Source organism: Betta splendens, chromosome 4 (assembly GCF_900634795.4).
Source record: "Betta splendens chromosome 4, fBetSpl5.4, whole genome shotgun sequence".
Lineage (NCBI taxonomy): Eukaryota > Metazoa > Chordata > Actinopteri > Anabantiformes > Osphronemidae > Betta > Betta splendens.
Window position 1 is genome coordinate 13,317,469 of NC_040884.2, and position 12,213 is coordinate 13,329,681.

At 43.4% G+C, this 12,213-nt stretch overlaps 1 protein-coding gene across 2 annotated transcripts in view; it reads right to left on the reverse strand.

Moving 5' to 3' along the window:
• Positions 1–11,479, reverse strand: part of svila (supervillin a) — a 39,362-nt gene extending 27,883 nt beyond the window's left edge. Inside the window, exon 1 of one of the 2 annotated variants that reach the window (XM_029147032.2) lies at positions 11,326–11,479. The gene's annotated coding sequence lies outside the window, so the exon portion shown is untranslated. Of the gene's footprint in view, positions 1–2,954; positions 3,073–11,325 lie in introns of those variants that run through there. The other variant, XM_055508113.1, reaches the window with a different exon arrangement.
• Between the last annotated feature and the right edge of the window lie 734 nt (positions 11,480–12,213).

A 12,213-nucleotide genomic window follows, 5' to 3' on the forward strand; every position in this document is an offset into this window, starting at 1 on the left:
CTTTTTGTGGGCAGACAGCTGCTAAGGACTTTCTATGACACTGTGGTGGCCTCAGTAGTCCTGTAGGTTGTGTGCTGGGCGGGGGGCAGTACAGGCAGAGACTTAAACTGGTTAAAAAAGCCAGCTTTGTCCTGGAGTCCATGGAGGAGGTGGTGGACAGAGGGATGTTGGCTAAACTAACATCCATCACAGAGAAACCCCCCCACACACACACACACACCACAATGTAGAGGCTCTGATCAGCTCCTTCAGCACCAGACTGTTACACCCACAGTGCAGGAAGGAGCTACCAGGTCATTCCTCCCCACCGACATCAGACTGGATGATACAGGACTACAGTGACAACCAATTGTCACGACCTGTTTTCCCTTTCTGTTGGTGTTTTCATGGTATTACCATTTTTTTTCTTTTCCTCCTGCACTATTATTACCGTTATTTCCTTTTGCAAACTTTTCTATTACTGGTGTTTACTTTTACTGCTACTTTTACTTTGTCTGCCATGCTGCTGCTGTAAACACAAAAAATTTCCTATTGTGGGATTAACAGTCATATCCTATTATATTTTATAGACGGTATCTTACGTCATCTTCTTAAGAACATGACACACCAGTGCTTGAGTGTGTGTGTGTGTGTGTGTGTGTGTGTGTGAGAGAGACTGTGAACTGGTTAGTTACTCAGATTACAAGTAATTGCATGCAGTTAGTGCTCATGCAGTTGATGTATGAGTTTTCAATCTCAGGAAAGGAAGTAAAACACATTGACAGGTCAAATGACCTTTAGCTCAAAAAGGGTCCTGACACGTCAGGAGAAGTCATTCCTCACTCATTCATGTACAGAAAATGTTTCAAAAGATAACTAAAGCATGAGAATGGCTTGTCTCAGACTGTTATACAAACAAAATCCAGAGTTAGGAAACGTATCCAATGCACACAGCCATGCTTTCTCTGGGCCCGAGGCCATTAAATCAGACTGAGGGAGAAGAGAAGGTAACAATATTCCTATACAGAGGTAAAGGAAACCATTAAACTCCATTTGCAAAGTTGTTGATGCACTTTACAAGGCATGATGGGACTTCAGCGTGCACATGTGCCCTTTGACCTTTACCCAGTGTATATAAAAAGAAAACAAAAACACATGTGCACCTGAGCTGTTTAGACGTGTTCACATCAGTCACAGCTGTCAAGGAAATAAAAGGATCTGCTGTAAAACTTTTTACCTACAGCGACAGGTCAGAGTCACATCTCACTGCCTGGAGTTGTCTGTCTATTGTTAAACAGTGTTTATAGACACACAGAGACTCAGCTATTGTTGTCCTATTGTTGTGGCTCATAATCAACAGGTTCCGCTTCTTTCTACTTGTTGCCTACGAAAGTATAAAATACAGAACAAACCGCCATGAGATCAGAATTTATTCGGTGGCCAATCTCATGAGTTCATGGGAAAACCAACACAAAGTCACGCTAAGCTAAACGGTCCATTTTAAATAGAGCCTCACTTGATCAATTCCACCCAATACATCTACTACCTCAGAGTCTGCTGCTGCTTTAACTGCTCACTACAGAGACAGATGGCAACCAGTTTCCCTTCATGGCTGTTACAACAGCTGTGAGAAATAAAATGAAATTAATAATAGAAATAAAGGCAACTTTACTTGTGCCCCATATTTGCATTTACTGTAAATGGATCACACATTAAGTACAAAGGCTCTTGTGACTTAACAATGCGACAGAAGGCAGCACCGTCTGCATTTGCAACCGTGTCTACACCACGTCTTCAGGTGAAGATCAGCATCTAAGTCCGTGCCCACAGCTGTTGAGTAAACACACGTGTCTGGTGCAGCGTGATACGCTTCACATCTGGTCTGAGAGTTACAGCCCAGAATTCCTCAGCATTCACTTTGCCAGCAAGTTAGTTTCCATCCTCAGGCGCCACAGACACCTTCCCAAGAACTGTCATTCTGAAGGATGGAAACACTTAACTAGATGAAGGACTGTAGGAGGCTGTGTCCAGCTGTTAGTGTGCAGTTTAAAATGGCTTTGTGCGTTAGTTGTTGGGTTCTCATGGGTTCATGGTTCTTAACCATCACCTAACATCATGACAGGCACACTATCCTTTAATGGGTTAAAGTATTGCAGCTGAGTGGTTACTCTATCCATCTAAGCACTGGTTAACAAGTAGGCCTTTATTCCTGAGCTTTAAGATCAGCGATTACAACTAGTTTACGTAGGTTTGTATAGGGTTACTTTTTTTACTTCCTCAGACTGGATGTGAGCAGGGAGGGACAGTGACTTAGCAAGTGCCCGTCACCCACTGATAATGAGAAGTAGCCAGTCACCACATCACAGGAAATCAGATCAGACTTGAGCCAATTAAGTAACCGTGGAATAGGGCTCATGTATATTCGGAGCATAGGGTAAAAATAAACCCATGTCTCAGAGCATCTGATTAAAGGAAGCACATGCATAGATGTGGAGTTATCCCAGTCCCCAAAACAACAGTTACATCATGTCAGAGCATACAGGACAAGCAGATTCCTACTTCTACAGACGCGAGCAACAATTACACACAATGTTTGCATTAATGGAACAAATTGTGTGCATGTCCTTCTTAGGTAGTGCTCTATTTCTGTCCCAGTCAGACAACATGCACAATGAACAGCTGTGGCCTGTGCAGCCAGTCACTCACCACCGAATCACAGTCAGACCCTTAGATTACATGTAGGCAAACCAGTACGCTCCCAGTTGACACCCAGGCCAGAAGAAAAGGATCAGACTACAGACAGCGGCTTTTACCAACTATCAGACCAATGTTCACAGTCAGTACAGAGCAAGTCCCACACCAGGAAACCTACTAGCATTCAAAGCATCAAACAACCACAGACAACAAAATTAAAGCATTTGAATAACACAGGGTTACAGGGAGTTAAACTTCCCGGTCAGTCGAAGGCCACGTACCTTGTTCCTACACGGGCGTGCTTCAGGTGGGTCAACGCTTCTACTGGCAGAAGGTCGCCTCGTCAGGCTTCTAGGACAGCACTGCAGTGACGTGAAGCCTGCAGCGCCCCGGAATTTTCTAACTACAACCCTTCTTTAGAGGCACATGTGTTGTGGCGAGATCCACAGCAGGCATGAACCAAGGGGTGTGTGTGTGTGGGGGGGTAAATTTAGAACGGTGCTTTCCCACCTCATCACCGTCAGGCTAGATCAATCAAATAAAGTGGCAAATGAAGCCAAGTCAAAGGATGAGGATTCTGAACGATAGGTACAGGATACAGAGTGTGTGCGCTGGACATCACATGTTGTGGAGCACCCAAAAAAATTATTGTTTTGCTGAAGAATGATTGCTGATTTGTTGTTTAAGCCACAACCTCATTTTATTTTTTATATTTTCATGACCCATAAGGCAAGAAATTCTGAAACGAACCTCACAACGCTCCTGAAGTGAAACCATTCCAGAAGACGCTCTCAAACTCATGTCAGACAAAGAGTGTGCAAAGCAGGAATCAGAGGAAGTTTTTAAAACATGTTTTGAGTTATTGTAGTATATACATACTGTGATTCATGTGTTCAATCACAGATTTGAAGCATTCAGGTACAATCTACAGAGAAATCAATCATAAAAATAAAGAGGAAGGTTTATTCCAGACGTTTGTGTACGTTCGTGTATATTTACACTAGTCATTTTAACTTTCTTACAGAAAATGGTTCCACTAATTCATGAGAAGGTTACCAAGTCTTCCAATGACTCCAACTACTGTAGATTGAATTTGTGCGTCTCCAAACACAGATCACACAAAAAAACCTAATGATGATAACTACAGGGGTTACTCAGAACAACTCAACGGTAAAACAATATTTTACTGTATAACAGAAAACCTGCTTCATTCCTATTTCTGGAAATTATCCAAGTCACCAAAACTAAAATTATAGGTTCAGCGCAATCCTCCTGACAAGATCATGCTAATCTAACTTGTGACAGTGAAGGACCACGCTTGGTGGACAGAGAAGAACACTAGGACCCAGAATCTGAAGTTGGACCAACGATGTCTCACACAAAGACAAACTAGCACCATCTAGTGGTGACCACAAGGTGCGAGCACTGCTTCTGGATTCATGATCGTCTTGTTCCTTAAGCGAGCAGACAACCTTAAAACCTGTGTATCAATGGTTTCTCTGCTCTGGACTTGAGGCCTGCCTTTGAGCTTTGATAGTGATGGTGCTGAGCCAAAGCAGAGCTAATTAGAAGAAAAAAACATTAGTTCTCCAAAGCCAGCAAATGTGATTTCAATTAAGCCGAGCGCAGAACGCTGACTGCTCACATGCCCTGACCACACTGAACCGTCAGCACAACAACGGACCATAAACAGCTGCACTTACACCACAACAATGCCTTGAAAAGCAGGAAAACCATTAAACCCTCCACTCCATGTCTGGCTTTGATGAGGGGGAATCTTCGGTTAAACACACAGAATACAAACTCCCACAATGAAAGAACCAGATCGTGCCTGATCATCCACCAAACACCAACAGCACGGAACACGGAGCATAAGAAGCTGATGAGAGAAAACGATTTGCACAAAGACGTGGCTAATAACTGTGGATTCATGTCCTATGACCGGTCTCCTGCTTCTGACCTTTACCTCAGCCAGCGTCTCAGACTAGACCTTGTATTTACAGACTCACGTTGGCCAAACCAGCACTAATAACAGAACATAGAGCTGCTGCACAAACCCACATTCATATTACTGTTGACAATTTACACACTTCAACTTACATGCATGTGTTTCTGTGATAGACTTTTATTTAAACAGTAACACTTTTCCTGTGACGTAGGTCATTGTATTAACAGCTCAGAGACATGCCTCCCGCTATTTACACTGAAGCAGCAAACAGTAAATACTTTAACCCAAAAGTTAAAAGCTCCTTCTCCACTGCCTCACACACCAAACACATTTTTTGCACCGTGGTTTGTAATCCTAAAGCGTAGTAAGCATCCAGATGTGCAGAGAGAAGACAAGACCTCAGCAAAGGTTTTCAACCAGCGCTTTTAACGCGGCAAAAACAAAGGGTTCCAGGTACAAACAGATCATCAGAAGATAAGAGAGAACGGAGATAAAGATGTTTGTAGAAACAGATGGCAGAGGTCAAACATGGGCCTCCGGCTGCTTGGTGTGAAACAAGACCACCTCTAATAGACGTACCTACAGTTTACAGCAACTACTGTACAGTGACAGGAACATGAGAAAGACAGAGGGCAAGTCGGACAGATGGTCACATGTTCCTCCACAGAGACACACGCTTATGACACTATGGCAGCGACAAACGGAAGTCAGGATCTGTTCTAATGAGCTCCAACCAGACATCAGGGTGTGAGGGTGGGAGGGGGCTGAACGGAGTGACCCAGTACAGCTACAAAAGGAGTGGAGGGTCTTTTATGGATCCAGCAGCACGGATGACTCCACCAGAGGGACAGTAAAGCAGAAGAGCAACTTTCCTTCTACATCCCTCCCTCAGGGGGTCAGTGGTTAAATACACGATTTCATGCGATGAGAGGACATGAACTTTAGAGCCCAACACTCTTAATTCATCATGAGCCAACACACAGCTGTTCCTTTCTAGCATTACCTAAAAGCTCTGATGATTACACTGTGGATTCACCTAAAACAGGAGTGTTTAAGGTAGAGGACCAACTCCCAGCATGCACAGCGATTTATGTTCTGGTGACCGTGCATATGGCCTCCTTCCAGCCAAGGCTTCCTGTGAGCGCTTTCCTTTAAAAGGCCCCTCACTGTGGCTCTGACATAGCATTAATGATGAGCAGCACCAGGTGTCAACAAAATGCTGTTACTCAGTCTGACTGCATCATGACTCCTGTTTAGCGCTGAGCTAACTAGAACCACGTGTAACGTACCGCATTGAGCTCACACACTCAGACAACATGGGTCACACATGTTTAAATAAAACCAAGCTCACAAGGAGAAGCAGAACAGAAACCTTAACGGGTGATGGACATAGATGGAGAAGCTGCACAACAGGCTGCTCTACTCCCACAGTGTTACTGAGGGCTCAAATCAGCAATACAATAAAAAGTCAGACATTTCATAGTTATATCATTTTATATTATTAGAGACAATTCTATCACTAAGCAAATATGGTTTTACTTGACTTTGACCTGCTGCAGCTTCTTTGTCAATAAAGAGACATACGAATAACATGATTTGATCTAATTATCACATTATAGAATTAGTTGAATAAACAGACACTTAAATGGCTTTTAGGACAAATTAGTGTGAACTGAGCATTGTCCTGTGTTACATATTTACGGCTGATGATCACATCTAAGATTTCAGTGGATGCTACCGTTTCTGACATAGCTGCTACTTAGAACAGGATGTTTCAGGACATTTATCACCCCCCACCCCCCGGTGTTAACACTGAAGAACTAGGCTTGAGACTTAATCCCATTCCAAACCACGTACCTGATATTTGACCACTACTGTGACCTGCTTGTGTAAAGACTTGGCCTTAGGCAACGCAAAGGAAAAAGAATCACCACCATTCAGACAACAATAAAGAAGTAAAAACCAGCACTGAGGTATAAAATCAGTGTGACGTCGTGAAGGTACGACGTCCACAAAAGAAAAGGGACAAATGTAACAGCATCAACCACCTTCGACCCAAATAGGTCTTGTTTATAACTTTAAAAGTTCATGATTGTTGTTTGATTTACTGATTAATGTAATAAAAGACAAAATACGCAACAGAATCTTCCATTGGTTATTTATTTAAAAAAAGCATTAGGAGTCTGCTCTTTACAGTGGCACACAAAAATAGATTGATATTATTAAACATTACTCTGATGAACAAGAAATCTTCCTGCTCAACTACTTACAGTATGAAGGGACATTAGGGAAGACCTGCCTTCAACACTCATGCAGGATTTATTGAATCATTATTCAATTACTGTAAACACTGTTTCAGTGCAGCTAGGCAGCATAAGTCAAGTCAATGTTCCAATCCTCCATTTGTCTCATTTTGATGTAAACGTGTTAAAAAAAAAAAACCTAAAGATAATTTAGACACAACCAGCAAAAAACTGAGCATAAGTATGAAATGCAATAAAGAAATATATGACTGACTCACCAGCTCAAGATTATTCCTGCATTTGTTCAAAGTCCAAATTTGAACCAAAAGTGGCATTTCCCATATTATTCATCGTTTCTCAATAATCAATAGAAAAGCCCTTATTGGCTATTCGAGCAATCATACATTTCCTATAATTGTTGAACAGCCTTTGGTGTGTCTGCTATTTCTGTCCATTCATCTTTACCCTTCCAGATTGGAGGGTCTCCTGAATAAAAGAAGAGTAATTATTTTTCCCAGAGAAACGGTCCTGTACATCATCTTATTATCTTTTGAGAGAAGTCTGTGTCATTTCTAGTTAAAGCTTTTTTAGTTTGGTTGAATAAAAGTAACTTCGTAAGGAGAATTTGCCAGGGATATAAATAATTTTAGGCTCAACTGTAACCAGTCAGGTTCAAGTCAAATTCTACTAAAAAAATACATTCCAGAGATTTAGATCAAAGTCATTACTCTTAATCATGAAACCATATCATTCACACACTAAACTAAAACAACTAAAACAAAAGGGCCCAGAAGTACTTAAACCTTACAACCAATCAAACGAGGCATGAAGGTCTGGCCACGATCCACAGCCAGGGTCTGTTGAGTCACATCATCATGTCACTGAGTGAGGGCGACCACAGGGTGGTTACCCAGGGAACAAGGCCCTGTCAGGGAGGCTGTTGGGGTTCATTCTGCTGTGACGCATCATACTTTTTTCCTCACTACCGCTAAACTGCTACATATTAAACACAAAATGAGTCTGCTAACAAACAGTTCACTTTGTTTCTTTAGCGTCAAGGCTCCCAAAACACACAGACCATTAACACACACACACACACACACACACACACACACAAAAGTGTGTTGGAACTGATCCTCCCATGTACGAGTCCAGCTTAAAGCTGAATACAGGCAGAGGCCGAAGTTTTCACACCTGCTGCACATCCTCCTCCTCTCAGGCACCATCCGAGCAGATGCTAAAAGGAACAGGTCTGGCCACGTTCTGCTCAGAGACACGTGATCTACCACGACCGACCGCCCGGCTGAACAGCTGATCAGCACTGGGAAACAATGCCAGGAAGGCCCAAAAGGCCACCACCACCCACACAGTCTCAGAGCGGGGTAGAGGAAAAAGCAAATGAGGCTTCACCATGAGGCAGCACAGGATGGAGCTTCAGGTACGTGGCCCCAGCACAAACAGGGTGAACACAGACAGAAGAGCTGCATGTGGCCAGACTAACTAATCAACAAGCATGATCTAATGTTCACCTAGTAACCAAACGTGTGAATGAGTACAGTTGGTCAGATGGTAGAAAACCAGTAGTCATCCACTTGAAAATGTCAGCATGCTCCTCGTTGATGCCACAATCTTGATCAGGTGTCTAACACTCGCCTTCCAACCCGTGCAGAGCTGCATGATTTGTTCCACATGCTTCTTAGTCAAGGGTTACAGTGGTTGCTCAATATTCTGCTTCAAGATGAGTAAACAAAGCCTGTTTGTTTTCCCTCCCACTGCTTGAAGTTACTTACAACCTCATTGTTTTTTTAACCAGGGAGATGAGTTAGTCTTAGTCGTTCAAACAGGTTTGGAGATAAATGATATGACACTAGTAAACAAGGGATCCCTTTTCTGCTTTCAACCAGAGTCTATAAGCTTGAATTCTGGGAGAAGCAGGTTGTTGTGGCGATAAAGGAAATGTTTAACGGTGCTTTTCATATTACATAGTATCACGACAATGATGAAGTCAAAGCCTTTCATCATTATTCTGAAATTGTTGTTGAATAATTCAAAGAGCCTGCTCCTGTGTTTTCCAGTTTGTTCCCTCAACTTGGGATAAAAAAAAAAACTTATCCTACTTTAGTAAGACGGTATGAAACATTTGCTATGTTTCTGTCACTTGTAGCTAACTATTCATTTCAAATATGCTAAAACTGCAGAAAAGTGTTGCATAATTTGACATTTAACAAATTAGGTCCGTTTCTATCAATGATGCCACAATGAGTTGAGTTAAGCAAAGCTGCATTCCTACCTCCAGCTAATAAAGACACCCAGGCTGAGGTCAACATCATTCATGAAAGTCATTTATGAAGTTGTTCTGCTCCAAACGCTGCAGGTCTGTGCTCTCAGCAACCAACGCTCCAAACCTGCTGTGCAGCCTCATTTCAACTTGTTACACAGTTATTGCTGTCTGCAAAACTCCAAATGTTCTCAAAGTCACTGAAAACATCAGCTTTTTATGATGTTGATCTTACTCTGTAGTAACGACCTGGATACAATATGGGTCCAAATGAGAAACAGCACAAACGCAGCCACTTTATGCTCCAGAGTAGATCACTAAAAAAAATAAACTAGTCCACTTCATATATTTAGAGTTTTTCCTTCTGTTGTTAAGCACAGAATGCAGCGTGCGAGGACAGATCAGCTCTGACCCAGAATGTTTCATGAATGTTTGTGAGCTTTTGGGATTGATTAACTGGGGCAGGAGAGGTGGGGCTGTTTTAAGGATTATAACCTATAAATCATTCATGTTTTGCGAGTTTTCCATTTGATGTCATGGCAACGAGGCCCACCCAAACATCCTTACACCCCAAACCATCAAATAGCTCCACTAGCGCTTTGTTTCATCGCTATCACCAGGGTCCGTCCTGCCAAGCATCTGCTTCCAATAGCTCCCCGTCCTGCTCAGGGAGGGGGTCTGTGGAAGTCAGTGAAAGCAACAGGCTCATCGACTGCCCCAAGTGGGGCCCCAAAACAATGATGTAACGCCCAACAGGCTTACATAACTGACCTCAAGGTGGAGACCCGGGAACACGCACAACCCTCGACTCATTCACGTGTACTTCAGCTGCGTCTGACATGCAAAGAAAATGGGGCTGGAACAAATGTAGGTTCGTACACCTACATTAGAGAGGGCAAATTAGAGATAACAAAACAAATTATATATTTTTTATAATGCAGAAAAACAAATACCTGAACAAATAGTTCAAAATAATAAATATTAAGCCTTGCATGAATTGTATTAGAAACAGATCGGCATCAACTAAGAGGGATTTTCCTTTATGCATATTTACAAAGCAAAAGTTCAGACAGTAGAAAAGGCTTTGACTTAATAAACAGGACCAGCACAGATGGAGATGGAGACAATAAGTGGCATCAAGGTTTCCAAACATAACGCACCACATATACGGTCATTGAAAGAGGTTTGAACAGCACTTCCCTGAACAGTGAACGCTTCATTTTTTGGCCACAGATCAGATGAATAATGATAAAAAAATGGTCATTATCGCTCAGCTTTAACTGATTACGCTGCTTTGGAGCCATTTGGTTTCTTTCCTTATCTTGGTCTGAGAGAAACCATATCAGACACGAGGACGTGGAAAAGCCTTTTAGTGTGGCTGAATCACGCCAGGGCGAACTCTGACTGCACATTCACACAACGAAGTAGAAAACCATCGACCGAACGGAAACTCCCGCTGACGCTGACTGAACGAAGCCGCGCTTTAATTGCGCCACCGTTAGCGCCAGTGTAGCGAAAACGGCGTCTAGACCCCATTCACTGAACCTGTCAACAGAGAGGGAGGGGCCCCGCGTGTTACCTGCACCCGAGTCTGTACAATGAGAGAGAAAAAGACGACGACTACAGGGTTTCAGGCGTGAAAACGTCACTTAGACTCTTCCAAACTCTGGATAAACTTCAGGCGCGACTTCGGAAGAATTACTGGCCCACGTCGCAGCCCGTGTTGCTCGCCTGGCGTGGTGAGGTGTTTGTGAGCGTCCACGTCCCGCGGCCGCCTCGCGCCGGTGCTGGGTGTCATGTGGACCGTAACGTGAGCTCCACCGGGGCTTCGCCCGGTGCGCAGCCTCGTCACGCCTCCTCCTCTCCAGGTGCAGGTGATGGGGATGCCAGCGCGCGCGCCGCACCGCGCCGCGCCGCGCGCCGCCGCCCCGGTCTCCACCTGTCGGAGGCTCCACGCTGCGACTCCGTATGAACAGTTCCAACACTTTAAGACTTGCTTATGAGGCAAGTAGTGCACAAAGACAACCGGAGGTGCGGCAGGATTAAACGCGCTTTTTCCCTCGAGAAGGCGCTGACGAGCGTCAAACTTCGGCTTAAACGCCTCTTTTCAGCCTCGCGCGCTCGTTAAACCGCCGGGTTGAAGTCAGAAAACAGCGTCACCGTCAATCCCTAAGTTCACTTACCTGCAGGAAACGGCTGGTTTGTCGGGTTGTTCTCCGGTCACATGAGCGGACGCCCGACTGGCGCTTCTCCACGGACTGCTCAGACTCTGCTCGCCGCTAACATCTCCCTCCGCTAAGTTCACTGAACCAAGAGGAGATGCCGTTAGGGGTTTTCAAAATAAGAGCATAATTGTTGACGTTTATAATGAGGCGATAGAGACCCAAACCGTTATACATAATAATAATAATGATATACAGCACCAGCCAATTGCATTTCCACTTTGTCATATTCTTTTAGTCCCTGATGAACTGAAGGTTTCTTTTTTGATCATTTTTATTTAATTTGTTCTGCTGATTATTTAATTTTTTGTGTGTTCTGTCTGTCTTTATGGTTTTGTCTAGGAAAAATGTGCAGTTTTGTAGTCACTTAAAAATGTATTATCAGAAATTGAGCCACAGTTAGCTAAGCGAACACAACACATTTCCTTCTTTTATTGTGAAGGCAAACTGACGACACACACACACACACACACACACACATACACACACACACACACACTTGAACTTAAATGAGGACCCCATCATTGACATAATGCCTTCCCTAGCCCCTAACCCTCACCCTAACCTAAACCAACCAAACTCAATTCTAACCTCAGTCCTAAAATCACATCTTAACCATCAAACAGGCCTTTCAAAGAAGTGAAGAGTGAGCCAAAATGTCTTCACTTTGTCAAAATGATCTCATTTTGTCAAAATGCCCTCACTTTGGTAGGAAAATATTTCTTTTGGTTCTCACTTTGATGCAAGTAGTAAGTACACACACACACACACACACACACACACACACACACACACACACACACACACACACACACACACACACACACGTTTTTTCTTTCTCTCCAGATC